This window comes from Pongo abelii, chromosome 6 (genome assembly GCF_028885655.2).
Source record: "Pongo abelii isolate AG06213 chromosome 6, NHGRI_mPonAbe1-v2.0_pri, whole genome shotgun sequence".
NCBI classification, from domain to species: Eukaryota; Metazoa; Chordata; class Mammalia; order Primates; family Hominidae; genus Pongo; species Pongo abelii.
The window spans coordinates 112,215,268-112,228,882 of record NC_071991.2 but is presented as its reverse complement, the minus strand read 5'-3'; the positions used below and the strand labels follow the sequence as shown (position 1 = coordinate 112,228,882).

Here is a 13,615-nt window from a genome sequence, read left to right as displayed (position 1 = left end):
ACAGAGCTTCGTACCTCATCTTAGTCCAGGTTAATCAGCTTGGTCTTAAAAATCCACACAGTATTCAGCAAAGCCAAAGCCCCTCAGAGAACTACATCCACCACCTGAGAAGCCGCCATATTTTATTACACCCTCCAAGCTAAAACAAAATATTTCTTTCTGTTTCATAGAATATTTTTCCTGAGAGAAAATAAGGAAACACCATTTTCACCATCTTGTTATGTTTCCAGAGATATCTGATGCCGCGATAATGTTTTGACATACTTGAAAGACTACTTCTCTAGCCAACTTCCTGACTGACTCCTTTTTCATTCTGTTCTAGGTGCTAAGAATTCAGTGATGAAAACATGATGTATCCTAGGCATGGAAATAACATTCTAGTGATTTCTTCGTGACAATTAGATTATGTTGAATTTAGCAGCGATTTTTTTTTAACTTTTACTCTAGTAGTTTGTTGGACTCTTTTTCCCTATTTCCAATTTTTTTGAATTATGAGTTAATTTTTTTCCTTCTAATTCTCATCAGTTTTACTTTCCATATAATTTGCATTGTATTTCCATTTTAAAAACCAATAAAATAAAAATTATATAAATAATGAAGCATCAAAATTTCTCTCATTCCCAAACTCCCTTCATTTCTAGGTAAAATTGTAGCATACACTAACAAATGCTGTCCAGCCGAGAAACAGCAGTATTGGAATCCTCAGCCCAATTTTTCATTAGAAAAAGTATAGAACATCTTACCCATGCTCACTGTAATACTCATTTACCAAAACTGACAAAGGATTTATTTATTGCAGAAAATATGGAAAAATTCAGGGTATTTTCCCTACCAAAAAAAAAAAAAGATCTTTTTTGGTGCCTATAAACCTTAATTTTTTTGTGCCTATTATTATGACCAATTTCTTTATAATTAAATAGTTAATCACCATCAGTATACTTGATAATCAGGTAGTGAATTACAGTGTAGAAAACACTGCTAGCACACCAATCAACTAAACTGAGTTTGTGTCTTTTTATATCAGACAAACTGAGTGAAAGGAGTTTGGCTTAAAACAAGGAAGTCCACAATTTAGTGGAAAAACGACTATATATATATATACACATATACATATACATCAAACTATTTGGTGTGTGTGTGTATGCTTGTGTGTATGTGTGTATGTATATAGATAGAGAAAGAGAGGAGTTGATCATATTGTCATCCCATAAAAACAATTTTAAGCAATTTTCTCCATTTTCAAATTTCCTGATGGCTTCCCTTCATTTTTGCTTTATCATTTCTATTTATTTTCAGGCCTTTGGTGTTTCTTTCATTTCATATATGTTACCTACTATGTGACAAGCACACTGTGCCAGGTTCCAAATATAAAAAGGTAAGGTAAGTCACGTGAGCACCTGTCTTCACTGAAATTATAGTGTAGTATGAAAACAAATATTAAAGAAATTCATGGTTTAAAAAATATATAATTTCAAATTAAGTGCTATAAAGGAAAAGAGCAAGCAAATATATTAAAAAAAACTGGGAGCACAGAATATAAATATTTTTCTTAGTAAATAGTTGGCACAGGTTAAATGTCCATCAAAGGATTTTATCTAGAAATAAATAAATAGACCGTAATTGATATATGAAGGAAATAAAACACCTTAATTTGCACATTAAAGAGCCAACCTTCAACAATAGGCAACCAGATGGTAAATAAAACAGAATGCCATTTATTGAATGCTTATTATGCTCCACATTTTATGCTAGACCCTTCACATATTTTATATTAGTTGAGTTTCATAACAACACTATAAGGTAAGCATTATTTTTCCCATTTTATAGATTTGGTATTAACTAATTCCTTTCTTTTCCTGCACATACATGCACACACACATAAATATAACCAAACAAGCAGAGTCAGCATATTTGGCTAAAACGTATTTATTCATTCAGAAAAAAAATATTTATCAAACATCTGCTGTGTGCCAGGCATTGTTCCAAACATTTGGCATAAATCAGTTAATAAAACAATCAAAGATCTCTGTGTTCATGGGGTTTACATCCTTGTGAACAGAAACATAGAATAAGTATACAAACAAAAGTAATAAAATATAAATTATACAGTGTGATTATGATATAATAAGAAAAAATATGTGGCTTTATTATGAAAATAAAAGTGGCTTAAGTTAAGGAGAATGGGAGCACAGTGGTGAGAGGTGCTTGCAATTCCAGGTAGGGCAAAAAGTAGGCACACATTTAAGCTGACATTTAATGAAGGTAACCTGAACAAGGCGAAGGAGTTGGCAGGAGTCTATCTGGAGCCATAGAGCTCCAGGCAGAGAGAACAGCAAGTGCAGAGTCCTCAATCTGTGGGCTTGTATGCTGTGTACCAGGAAAGACCAAAGAGGAGAGTGTGGCTAGAACCAAGTAAGCAGGGAAGAAAGAAGAAATAGAATCAGTAGGGAAAATAATTCCGTATGGTCCTATATAATTCCTTTCATTTAAATAATATTTAGCTCTTATTTATTACAGGAAACGAAAGTATTCATTGCAGACAACTCCTAGATATATATCCTCCATCCTCCATAAATGTATATATAATATGCACTTATACATATTATATTTTATATATTATATTTTTTATATATTACACATTTATTATATGTATATATAATATAATAAATAATATATAGTATATAATATATTGTATACATTATATATCTTTGTATTCTATAAATGATAACATTTATGTATTATGTATTATATATTTATATATACAAATATATATTTATATATTTTATATACATATTATATATATATAATATAGAAAGAGTATTTTGGTACCAAAAAAAGAATTATATTCTACCTAATATTTTCTAAATCAACATAATTTTTGTATACAACCAACCAAATTGTAGACATTTATATTATTCCAACTGTTACCCAATGTCTTAGCCATCTTAGGCTGCCTTAACAAAGTACCATAAACTGGATGGCTTAAATAACACAAACTTATTCCTCACAGTTCTGAAGTCTGAAAGTTTGAGATCAGGGTGCCTGCATGGTTGGGCTTTGGCAAGGGTTCACTTCCTGGCTTGCAGATAAGAGCTTTCTCCCTGTATCCTCACATGGTGGAGAGAGAGAGTGTGTGAGCACGTTTCTGGTATCTCTTCTAATAAGAGCACTAATTCCATCATGATGTCCTCACCTTCATGATCTTATCTAAACCTAAATACCTCCCAAAATCCTCATCCCCAATACTATCACACTGGGGATTAGGGCTTCAAAATATGAATTTTGGGGAGATAAAATTCAGTCCATAGCATTCTATTATTTCTAAACATTGAGACTTAATTGATTTTTTTAATGGTATAAATAACCCAGAGAAAAAATAAATAGTGGAAAATTAATTCGAAACTAAAAGAAACATTTAAAAAATAAGTCATAAAGGATTACAGAATTGCTATTTATTGGGAAAACAAAATCAATAACTTTTGAAAAATCAGATATTATGGATATTAATTTTTATAATAATAATTCTATTAAGTCTTAAAGCCAAACAAATTGCTTCAATTATACTTTTCTTGAATACACTGCTTTTTACAAAATTATTTTCAGTTGAACCACGTTATTTTTTTTGTTAATATGACCTAAGTCAATTGACGCCAAGTGAAATGGGGAATTGAGATGTATTTCCATGAAATTGCAGCTTTGATGACCTAAATGATTTCTCTGGATCAAATTAGGTAAATAAAGCTTATTATCACCTAAAATTCAGAAGGGACTCCACTAGGCCCATAATATATACTTAATAAACACTTGTTGATTGGTTGGTTAGCATAGACAAGAAGGCACGGAATTAAATGGAAATGACACTGTTTCCAGTCATTGATGAAAGTCTTCCTATACCTTGCAAGAAATATTGGCATTATATTCAGTGAAGGACAGCATGCAACAGCCCCAACCACACAAAACATGTCAACAAATTCAAGAAGTTCTAGGTATTCTCATTCTGGTCAGACTTATCAATAGGAAACTGACAATAACATTACTGCTATTTACATATTGGTGCCACACTGGCATGGATTTGCATAATGTATTGAGGCTCTATGCTCTAGAGAGTTGCATTGTAACATATTGGTGCTTAATGAACTCTGAAAAAATTGATTTTCCACAGAGTAAATTAAGGAATGCATTATAGCTGTTAAAGCAATCTTAAGGGAAATCCGAAGCTTCCACTGCAGCACCATGCTTAGTAAGTAATAAATTACATGTTATAGTTATTTGCCTTAATTCATGCTAATTTTCTCCAATTAATGTATCACAGTAATTCAGAAGCCTGTCACAGGAGAGCTAATTATTTATTGGATTTTTGTGTTCAGCTCCCTAGGAGTCTACTAGCAAACAAACTTGCGACTGTCTTTCTCTCAGGTCTACAGTGACATTCTTATGTCTCACTGTAGGGAAGCAAAATTTTTCCCTCTGTTTCCAGTTTTAAAGATAAATTTTGGGGTATCTAAGGCCTGTTCTTGGCTTTTTGATTGATGAAATAGTTTGACAGCCTGCTGCTCTGTTAGGACAAGACCTACTTTCTTTTGTATCAAACTATTTCATCTTATGAGTCTGTATATTTCAGAACTCTCATTAAGGAAAAAGACAGTTTTTAAAAAACTATGCACCCAAGGTGAATTGAAAAATTGCAGCAATTATCTGGATAATTCACACCAGAATTCCCCACTTATATTCCTTTTATTGTTTTTAGAGCACTCCAACAGATTGTCTAGATACTTGTATTCACCTCATCCGCACAGTCTTGGTTCTAAACCTAAAAAAGGCCACATGCTGTATGCTAAAATGTAGTTTGAAAAAAGATTGAATCTAACTCACAATGACAATTGATATCAGCTTCATAAAAGTAGATTTTTATTTTACTGTGGTTCCCTGCTAATTCACAGCCCCCCAAATGAATTATTTATGAGATTAATTTGTTCAATTCATACCTATAAATAATGTGGCAGTTGCTAAATAATTTGCACACTATGATAAGATGCAGACATCAGAGTCAAAGAGGCAGTGCTTCACCAGCTGAGAAATGTTCACTATCTTCTGGAATCCTGAAAGACCCAGGCATTTGCAGACAGTTATTTGTAGAGAGTAAGAAACGTTTGATCTCCTGTTTTGCTCCCTTCTATGAGTATCAGGAGACACTTGTCTGCTGATTGTCATCTTCCAGCCAAATGAAAAAGAGGTGACACCTCTTTAAATCCATGATGCAGTGATGTTTACCAGCAAGTCCTATCACAGTGATCCAAGCTGGCAGTAGGTAAAGCACACCACTGTTTGTGTCACACACAGAAAAACTTTACAACCCTCTTTAATTTGATGCGATGAGGAAATGACATCTTTGTACTCAACCACTTTATACTAGCTTGTTTGCCTTTAACCAATTGAGTATCTGAGAAGCAGCACACTTCTCCAAGCTACGTACAACTTTATACTTTAATGCATGATTACTTCAGAGGAAACTGCCACCACCTACTGTACAGTGTTATTTTTCCTTCCTCTCAGTTGTTTTTATTACCCATTCAAAACCTGAAATAAAAATTATTTTCTTACCAATTAGCTGTCTTCTCCATATGGCATTTAGGTTTCAGCCACTTCTTTCTTTCTGTTATTCTTTTTAAAACTATAATTTAAAAGGTTAAAGTGAACATGTCACTTCCTTGTTCCTTTCCTTATAGGACAGTGGTATTATGAATGATATTACTTGTTGGGAAAGTAAATTTGCAACCATAGCTTTAGCCTTGTTAATTTTGACAAGCTGAAATAAATAAAATAAAGTAAAATAAAATACCTGCCTTATTACTGAATAGAAATGCTCCATGGTAAATGCAGGTGTGGAAGACTCATGTTGATTATTTCATATGTATTCCTATTCCTTCTAAGGTCTAAACTCTCCTAACATACACCACTCCACTGCACAGTATTGAAGGCTTGCACTGTGTTAAGTGTCTTTTCTTTAATGAAAGACTTAAACATTTTTTCCCTCTTGATTCATCCTTTGCATACATTTTCTTTCCATCAAATTTTATAGGACCATGACAATAAAATCTTGAGTCCTCACTGCATGCTAACTGAGATAATAAAAGTTCAACTTCAACTTCATCCACCCTGTGTATTTTAGATTAGTTAATTTTTTTTCTGGATTCCTAAAAATCTTAGTACATTAGTAAGTTAGTGATGCAGGACAGGTAAGTCTCAAACTGGGGCTTAGCCTGGGAGGGTTCTTGACTTTGCTCAAGAAAAAATTGAACACTGAGCTGGTGGTAGAAGAAAACAGCTTTATTGAGGCAGCAGTGTTACAGCTCCATGACTGCTCCTACAGAGCAGGGCTCCATAGTGTGCTGAGAGTAGCAGTTTAGAGGCAGTTCTGCAGTCATATTTATAACCACTTTAAATTACATGTAAATTAAGGGGGATTATGCAGAAATTTCTAGAAAAAGAGGAATAACTTCCAGGTCATCAAATTACTGCCATGGAAAGGGATGGTAACTTCTGAGTGTTGCCATGACAATGGTAAGCTGACATGGCACATTGGTGGGCATGTCTTAAGGAAAGCTGCTTCCACCTTGTCCTTGTTTTAGCTAGTCCTCAATCTGATCTAGTGTCTGGCCCCACCTCTGGAGTTGAGTCCTGCCTCCTACGCCAGTAGGACTAGCCGGGCCATAGCATCTATGCTTTGCTGATCCTTGAGAGCACAAAACCTGGCACGCAAGGTCTTCTCATTATAGGTCTCTTCAGCTCAGATAACTTAAGTGTTTGTCCTGTGTTTTACAGGTTCCTTTCCTTCTCAGTGTTCTGACTTTACCTCCCTGGACTTGTTTGGGAGACAATCACTCTGAGCCTTGTCAGGCAGGCAGGACAAGGCTGCAGGTGGACTGAGCAGAAACTGCCTTGGTCTATGGCTGGCTGCAGGACCCCTGGGCCTAAGCTGCTTCACCTTTAAAGCATGGCCAGCCAGAGCAGATAATCACTAAACTTCCGAGTATAATGTTTTGTTTTTCTCTAAAAGCACAGTGACAACAGGGCTTAACAAGTAATATCAAGATTCTTCCTGTCCTGCAGAGACAGACCCAGGCCCAGGAAGGGATAAAGAAAGTTATTCTCTCCCTCAACCTTTTTAAATAAGGAAAAAAGGATACTATTGGGTTTTTTTTGTTTTTGAGAAATTTAACTGAGTCTTGTTCTTTTTCTGAGGTGCCCACAGTCTAGGTTATCATTTGCTCCATTTTTAGTAGCATTTTAGGCTCTGGAACTGAAAAATTTTTGTGTCCCAAAGTCTAAGATAATGGTAACAAAGATCTGTTTGTCCACCTCCACTCGGCGGGTCTGAGAATTCTGCGCCTCAAGGAGGTGGGGCAAGGTCAAACTCAGCATCTCCCCGCAGGAATCAGAGGCAGCAGCACGGTGCTGAACTCTTCTCTCTCTCTCTCTTTTTTTTTTTTTTTTTTTTTTTTTTTTCAGACAAGGTCTCCTTCTGCTACCCAGGCTGGAGTGCAGTGGCAAGTCACAGGCAAGATCATTACATACTATGGTCCTGAACTCCTGGGTTCAAACGACCCTCCTGCCTTAACATCCTGAGTAACTGGAGCTACAGGTGTTTGCCACTGCACCTGGCTGCTTCTTCTTCTTTTAATAGTATGGCTCACACTCCACAAAGTAAAATCAATTACTGAATGTTCCCAACACAAAGAAAGATAAATGTTTGAGATGATGGATACACTAATTACTCTGATCTGATCACTATACTTATCTGTATCACATCACTGCGTACCCCATATGTACAATTATTATGTCAATAAAGAAATTTTAAAACTTTTAAAAAGGAACACCAATTAGGAGACACAGAAAAGCCTAATTTAACTAACTTTATTTTTCAGTGAAAAAGAAAGAACGTATCATTGAAACTTTAAAAATAACACATCTATTTTAAGCAGGACCATTTGCTTTCTCTTCTTTGATGTAAACCTAAGCTTTTCATGCTATAATATGTTGTCAATATTTTCCCATCTTATTAAATCTGCTATGACAACAACACTTTAAGGATATTTAAATCATTTTCAATCTTTCTCCATTATAAACAATACTCTAATTACCATTCCTAAAATGTATCTGTGTTAGGAACTTAAGGCTATCTATAAATGCCCTGGTCCCACACAGACTAGTGGAATCACAATCTTTGAGTATGGAACCCAGTACCTGTATTATTTAAAAGTGCCCCCAGGTGATTCTAATGAAAAACAGGTAAAGCATAGACTGTGAACGATGTTAATAATTTTTGATCTTAGGTTTTGCCTCTTTAAATGGTCAGGGACACATAATACTTCTATTTAGGATTTTTATTATTTTTACTTAGAAACAAAATTAATATTTTGTGCATGAGAATCCTAACTAACCTTTCTTTCTTCAGCAGTCCTCCTATCAACCACTTAAATATGAGATCAAGATGATGGAGGTGCTTTTATAATACTATTTGTTGCCCACTTTCCCTTTTCTGGGAAATATCTTAGAAGCACGTAATGCTAGTGGTTTAGAAGAGTCCTCCAACTTTTTGGCACTAGGGACTAGTTCTATGGAAGACAATTTTTCCATAGCCGGGGTGGGTAGGGGCAATGGTTTTGGGATGTTCCACCTCAGATCATCAGGCATTAGATTATCATAAAGAGCACGCAACCTAGTGTCCTCACATGCACAGTTCACAATAGGGTTCACATTCCTATAAAAATTTAATGTTGCCGCTGACCTGACAGGAGGTGGAACTCAGGCGATAATGCTCGCTTCTCCACCATTCACCTCCTGCTGTGCAGCTCGGTTCCTAAGAGGTCACAGACTGGTATTGGTAGACAGCCGGGGGTTTGGGGACCTCTGGTTTCGAATAAACAGGAAGAATTACAAGTGGTTTTTATGCAGTCTACTACTATTAAGAAATGAATGACTAATACATCCTATTTCCTGTGCCATAAAATATAGATACCTTTAAGTGGTGGTGGATGGTCAGCGGTCAGGATATCAGTGTTGTCCCCTTGATCCTTCTGGGATAGGACAACAGGATTCTTCAATGGCTCCTCTTTAATACAGTGCAAAAAACAAACAAACAAACAAAAAAACATTAAAAGCTCGGCAACAAAACAAGCACATTTAAGAAGTAATTGTTAATGCAGCAAATATCCATCTATTTATAATTTAATTAAAATATTTATTGAGGAATATTAAGAATCACTCTCCTCTGTGCTGAAGCTACCATAGGATATCAGACAGTCAAGGTTCTAACTCTCATGAAACTTGAAATCTAGTAGGAAAGGTGGGCAGAAAGGAGGAAGTGAAGAAAGAATGGAAAGAGGGAAGAAATGTGGGATGGATCCCATGCTAAAAATTAGAGATGTTATGGAGGAAGTCCTAAACAGATTCTTTAGATTGTGTTGTCAGGAAAGCTTCTTGGTAGAAATGACAATTTAAGGTAAGATCTGAATGGCAGGAAAGAACACCAGTCATTCATGGGATAATCAGAGACTAAGAACATTTCTGGATAAGAAAAGAGTTACAGCAAAGAAAATTCTAAGATGAAAACATACTAACAAAAAATAAAATAAAATAAAACCTGAAAGAAGAACTAGTACATAGTCTATACAAAAGATCATAATTATCTCAATGTCTCTTAGAAATTAATAGGTCACATTTCCTAACAAATCCTTCATGGCTAGTATAAGCATTACGCTCCCTAGTAACAAACCACAAGTGACAGCTGACATCTACATCATTGTTGGGGTTCAATTCCTACAACTCTTCATTGGTCCTAATCTGCTGATGTTCAGACTCCCCTCCTACTATCCACATTCTTGGCTCTGTGCCTCAGTTTTGCACTCTCCTTGTCCCACCACTAGGCTTTTTGCTTTCCCTCTAGGCAGCTCCAGTCTCAATTTCCCTGCTTAAATTTTGGCTTTGTCCATTAACCAAGGCAGGTTCACCGAGTGCTTTGCATTAGCCCCAGCCCTGATTATATTTTCCCACCGTTTTGACTGACATTCCAAAGCAGTCTACTCCCTCCTTCACCCCATTCCTGTGCTCCACCTGCAGCAAAGAGAGGCAAATTATATATTAAAATGTAAGGAAATTCTGCAATCGTGACTGTACTGCTATAAACACAATTCTTTTTGAAACATGCACATGTACAGAACCCAGCAAGAATTTCTTTGTAGCAATGGTTCCATTCAATGAATGGCAGAAAAGAAGAGTAAGACTACATAAATACCACGATCTATTATGAGTCATTTGGTTTGTTAGGTAGAGTCTGATAATTATAACTATCAAGAATGAGCTTAGTAAATTGAGAAGGCTTTTCTTGTTTCTGCATTTAAGAAGTTTTGATTTCATTAGAAGTCAAAATTGTACGGAAAAAAATATCTTTCACTTCCAGTTACAGAGAGGGTATTAGGCTGTGTAGATCCAATTTTCTACCTTCTGGAGTTCCACTGAACTGCTTAACCAGATGTCCAGCATTAGGCATGCTTACTCTACCACACTTGACGTTAAAGTGCCATGCTCACATCAACTGCATTGTAAAGACAAAAGATAAATGACATTTTGATAATGAGCATAACCCACTTGAGTCCATGATTTTAGCATGTTAAGGGTTAGACCTATGTAAATTTATTTCATATTTCTATGAGCATGTATTTTCATTTTTTGAAGTTTATTGAGTGTGCCAATAGGAAGACTAACTCTAAAAGTCATTTTTTTAAAAAATGCAGTTGTCAACACAGTACAATTTGGCACTTTCTGCACAAAAGTACTGTTTATTTAAATTGCTTCCTCCTGGTATGGGGCAATGAGCACTGGATTTGGAGTATTGTATTTGATAGTGACTTCCAAGTTTTGTTCTCCTGCATAGATCTTGCTACTGATCTAGAGGCATATATGTTACTCTACTCACATCTGTGTATTCCTTTAGGTACTTCATACTTCACTTGTCTAAAAGAGAAGCCAGTATTTCTCAGTACTGTACACACACACACATAGTCACACAGACATATGCTACTTTTCATTATCGTAGTTACTGAACATGCCTCAAGGAGTTTACGCCTGCTGTTCTTTCTGCCTGGAATGCCCTTCTCCCAGATTTCTACATAGCCCACTCTCTCCTCTCCTTCCATCTATGATCTCTTCTAAGTGAAACCTTCCCTGACCACCTATTTAAAAACGTAATTTGTTCACAGTATTCTCTATCCTCCCTTTTTCTTTTGTTTTTTGATAACCCTTAAAACTATCTGATATACTATATATTTCAGGTATTTATGTAATAAATATATAATTGTATAAATAAATAATTATTATTTATTTTGTCTAGCAATCTGCCTTCAGAAAGGGAGTAAATTTTTTGTCTGGGTGATATTAAGTAAATTAAATTGAAGAAGCCCAGATTCCTTATCTGTAAAATGCCAATAATAATAATTAGAGCTATGTCATAGGATGTTATGAACATTAGATAGGAGGTACAGTGTATGTAAAACACTTCATACAATGTTCATACCTTACGTGTAGTCCAATACAATTTAACTAATTCTCTTTATTTTCTTAATCTGTAAACTGAAGACAGTGCTGCCGTGGGTTGAATGACCCCTAAAAGATCTGTCCACATCCTAATCCTGGGAACCTGTGAATGTTACCTTAATTGAGAACAGGGTCTTCACAGATGTAATTAAGCTACAGGTCTTGAGATGAAAAGATCATCCTCAAATATGTGTGTGGGCCCCAAATTCAATGACAAGTGTCCTTATAAAAGATACACAGAGGAGACAAAGACAAGAGGGGAGGTGGCAATGTGACCGTGCAGACAGAGATTAGAATGATGCAGCCACAAGTCAAGGAATGCAACAGTCACCAGAAGTGGGAATGGATTTTCCCCAAGAGACCCCAGGGGTAGTGCAGCTTTGCTAGATTTTGGAGTTCTAGTCTCCAGAACTGGGGAGAATACATTTCTGTTGTTTTAAGCCTCCGAATGTGTGGTGGTTATTACGGCATGCCTAGGAAACGAATACACCATCTCATAGAATCCTTGTGAGGTTAAAGAAGTTAATGTGTGATGAGTGCTTAGTGCCTGTAAATAACACATTAAATGAACATCAATTGTTTTTAGTTACCAGCCAAATTGTAACTCAGTTATATATCGGGAGTCCTCTGACTTTGAATGCATTGTGAAATGAAATAAAGAAAGCCCCCATGGTTGATTTCTTCAATCTAAACTTTAAGCTGATTTGTTTCGTCTCCATCTGTCTACAATAATTCCTTTAGGAAATCTGTTGCTCTGTTGTTAATTTTAACTGTATTTGCCGTTAAGTTCTCTAGGATTGCAGAACAAAGGGCACTGTGGCAATGTGAGAATGTATTGTATTGTTCTCTGTTATATTCTAAAGGGATGTATTAATGGTGGAGTTTTAAGCTAAACTTATAATTTCTAGGATTTTATTGTGTTCAATCTCCAGTGTATCTGCCCTTTTAAAAGAATTGTTTTTTTCCCCCAAAATTTGAATCCAGTTCAACACTAATATTTTGGAAGTATTCCATTTAAACTTTCACTCATACATTATATCTGGGTAATAAAATAAACACAGGAATGTCATCATTTAACACTTTATCTCTGAAATGGCAAAGTCAGATGACATTAGGTTTTTCTATTTTCCAGGATGTATACTGAGCATGACACTGCTCTGCATTTTTCTTCAAATAATTTAGGTTATCCTTATACAAATCACCATTTTACCCTTTCAATTCAGGACTGTGATTTGCCATTTAAGTTAAACGCCCAATTAATTCATTAAAAAGAATAAATTGTTTGACTGGCTGATCCAACAATCCAGCCACGGTGAACTGCAGGTGTATGCACCTGGAGAAAAGTGCTAGGTCAAGCACTGCCCAGTCCCCCAGTCACAAAGCACCACTGTTCTCTCTTCATCCAATAAGTTCCTATCTGGGAAGAACGGAAGGAGCGGGAGACAGAGAGCAAATCACTGACCTCCAAATTCCCAAGAGGCCAGGATTACAGTAAAGGCGAAAATAAATGGGTGTGTTTTCCTATTTCTATTTCCTTATTAGAAAAGGACCACACAGAGTGAGCATCAGTAACAAAATAAAACTGTAAAAACAAGATTTTGGCAGGAAAGGGAGGTGTAAGGAGGAAGGTGAGAAGGACATATTTGGAAGTATTCCACCTCATTTTCCCTCAGAATAGTCAGTGAGCCAATAACATAAATCAAGAAAATACTTTAAAACATAAATTGTCTTTGAAGACCATTTATTATATATGTACAAGGTCAGCTTGGTGATCTATGGAAGCACAAGCAAATGTGTAATAAGTGTACTTGAATTGTTAAGAAATGAAATAATATGTTTAAAACCCCATTTGAATACATGAAATCCTAGAAAGCTTTTGTGCTTCCTTGAGCACTTTAAAACCAAGGATAGGAGAATATTATTTCTGGATACACCATTAAACTTTATTTAGAAAACAAAACTTGTTTTCTATTTAAATTATGGTAGCATTCCCCCAGCAATGTAGAATTATCCACATAGCTAC

General features: G+C 35.6%; 1 long non-coding RNA gene across 1 annotated transcript in view; it reads right to left on the bottom strand.

The window, feature by feature from the left end:
- Positions 1-1,530: 1,530 nt before the first annotated feature.
- The window catches only part of LOC134761784 (uncharacterized), a 54,645-nt gene continuing 42,560 nt past the window's right edge, over positions 1,531-13,615 (bottom strand). Inside the window, exons 2-4 of the long non-coding RNA XR_010140912.1 lie at positions 9,020-9,112; positions 5,602-5,671; positions 1,531-2,402 (exon numbers count right to left, since the gene is read on the bottom strand). This is a non-coding gene — a long non-coding RNA (uncharacterized LOC134761784). The remainder of the gene's footprint in view (positions 2,403-5,601; positions 5,672-9,019; positions 9,113-13,615) is intronic.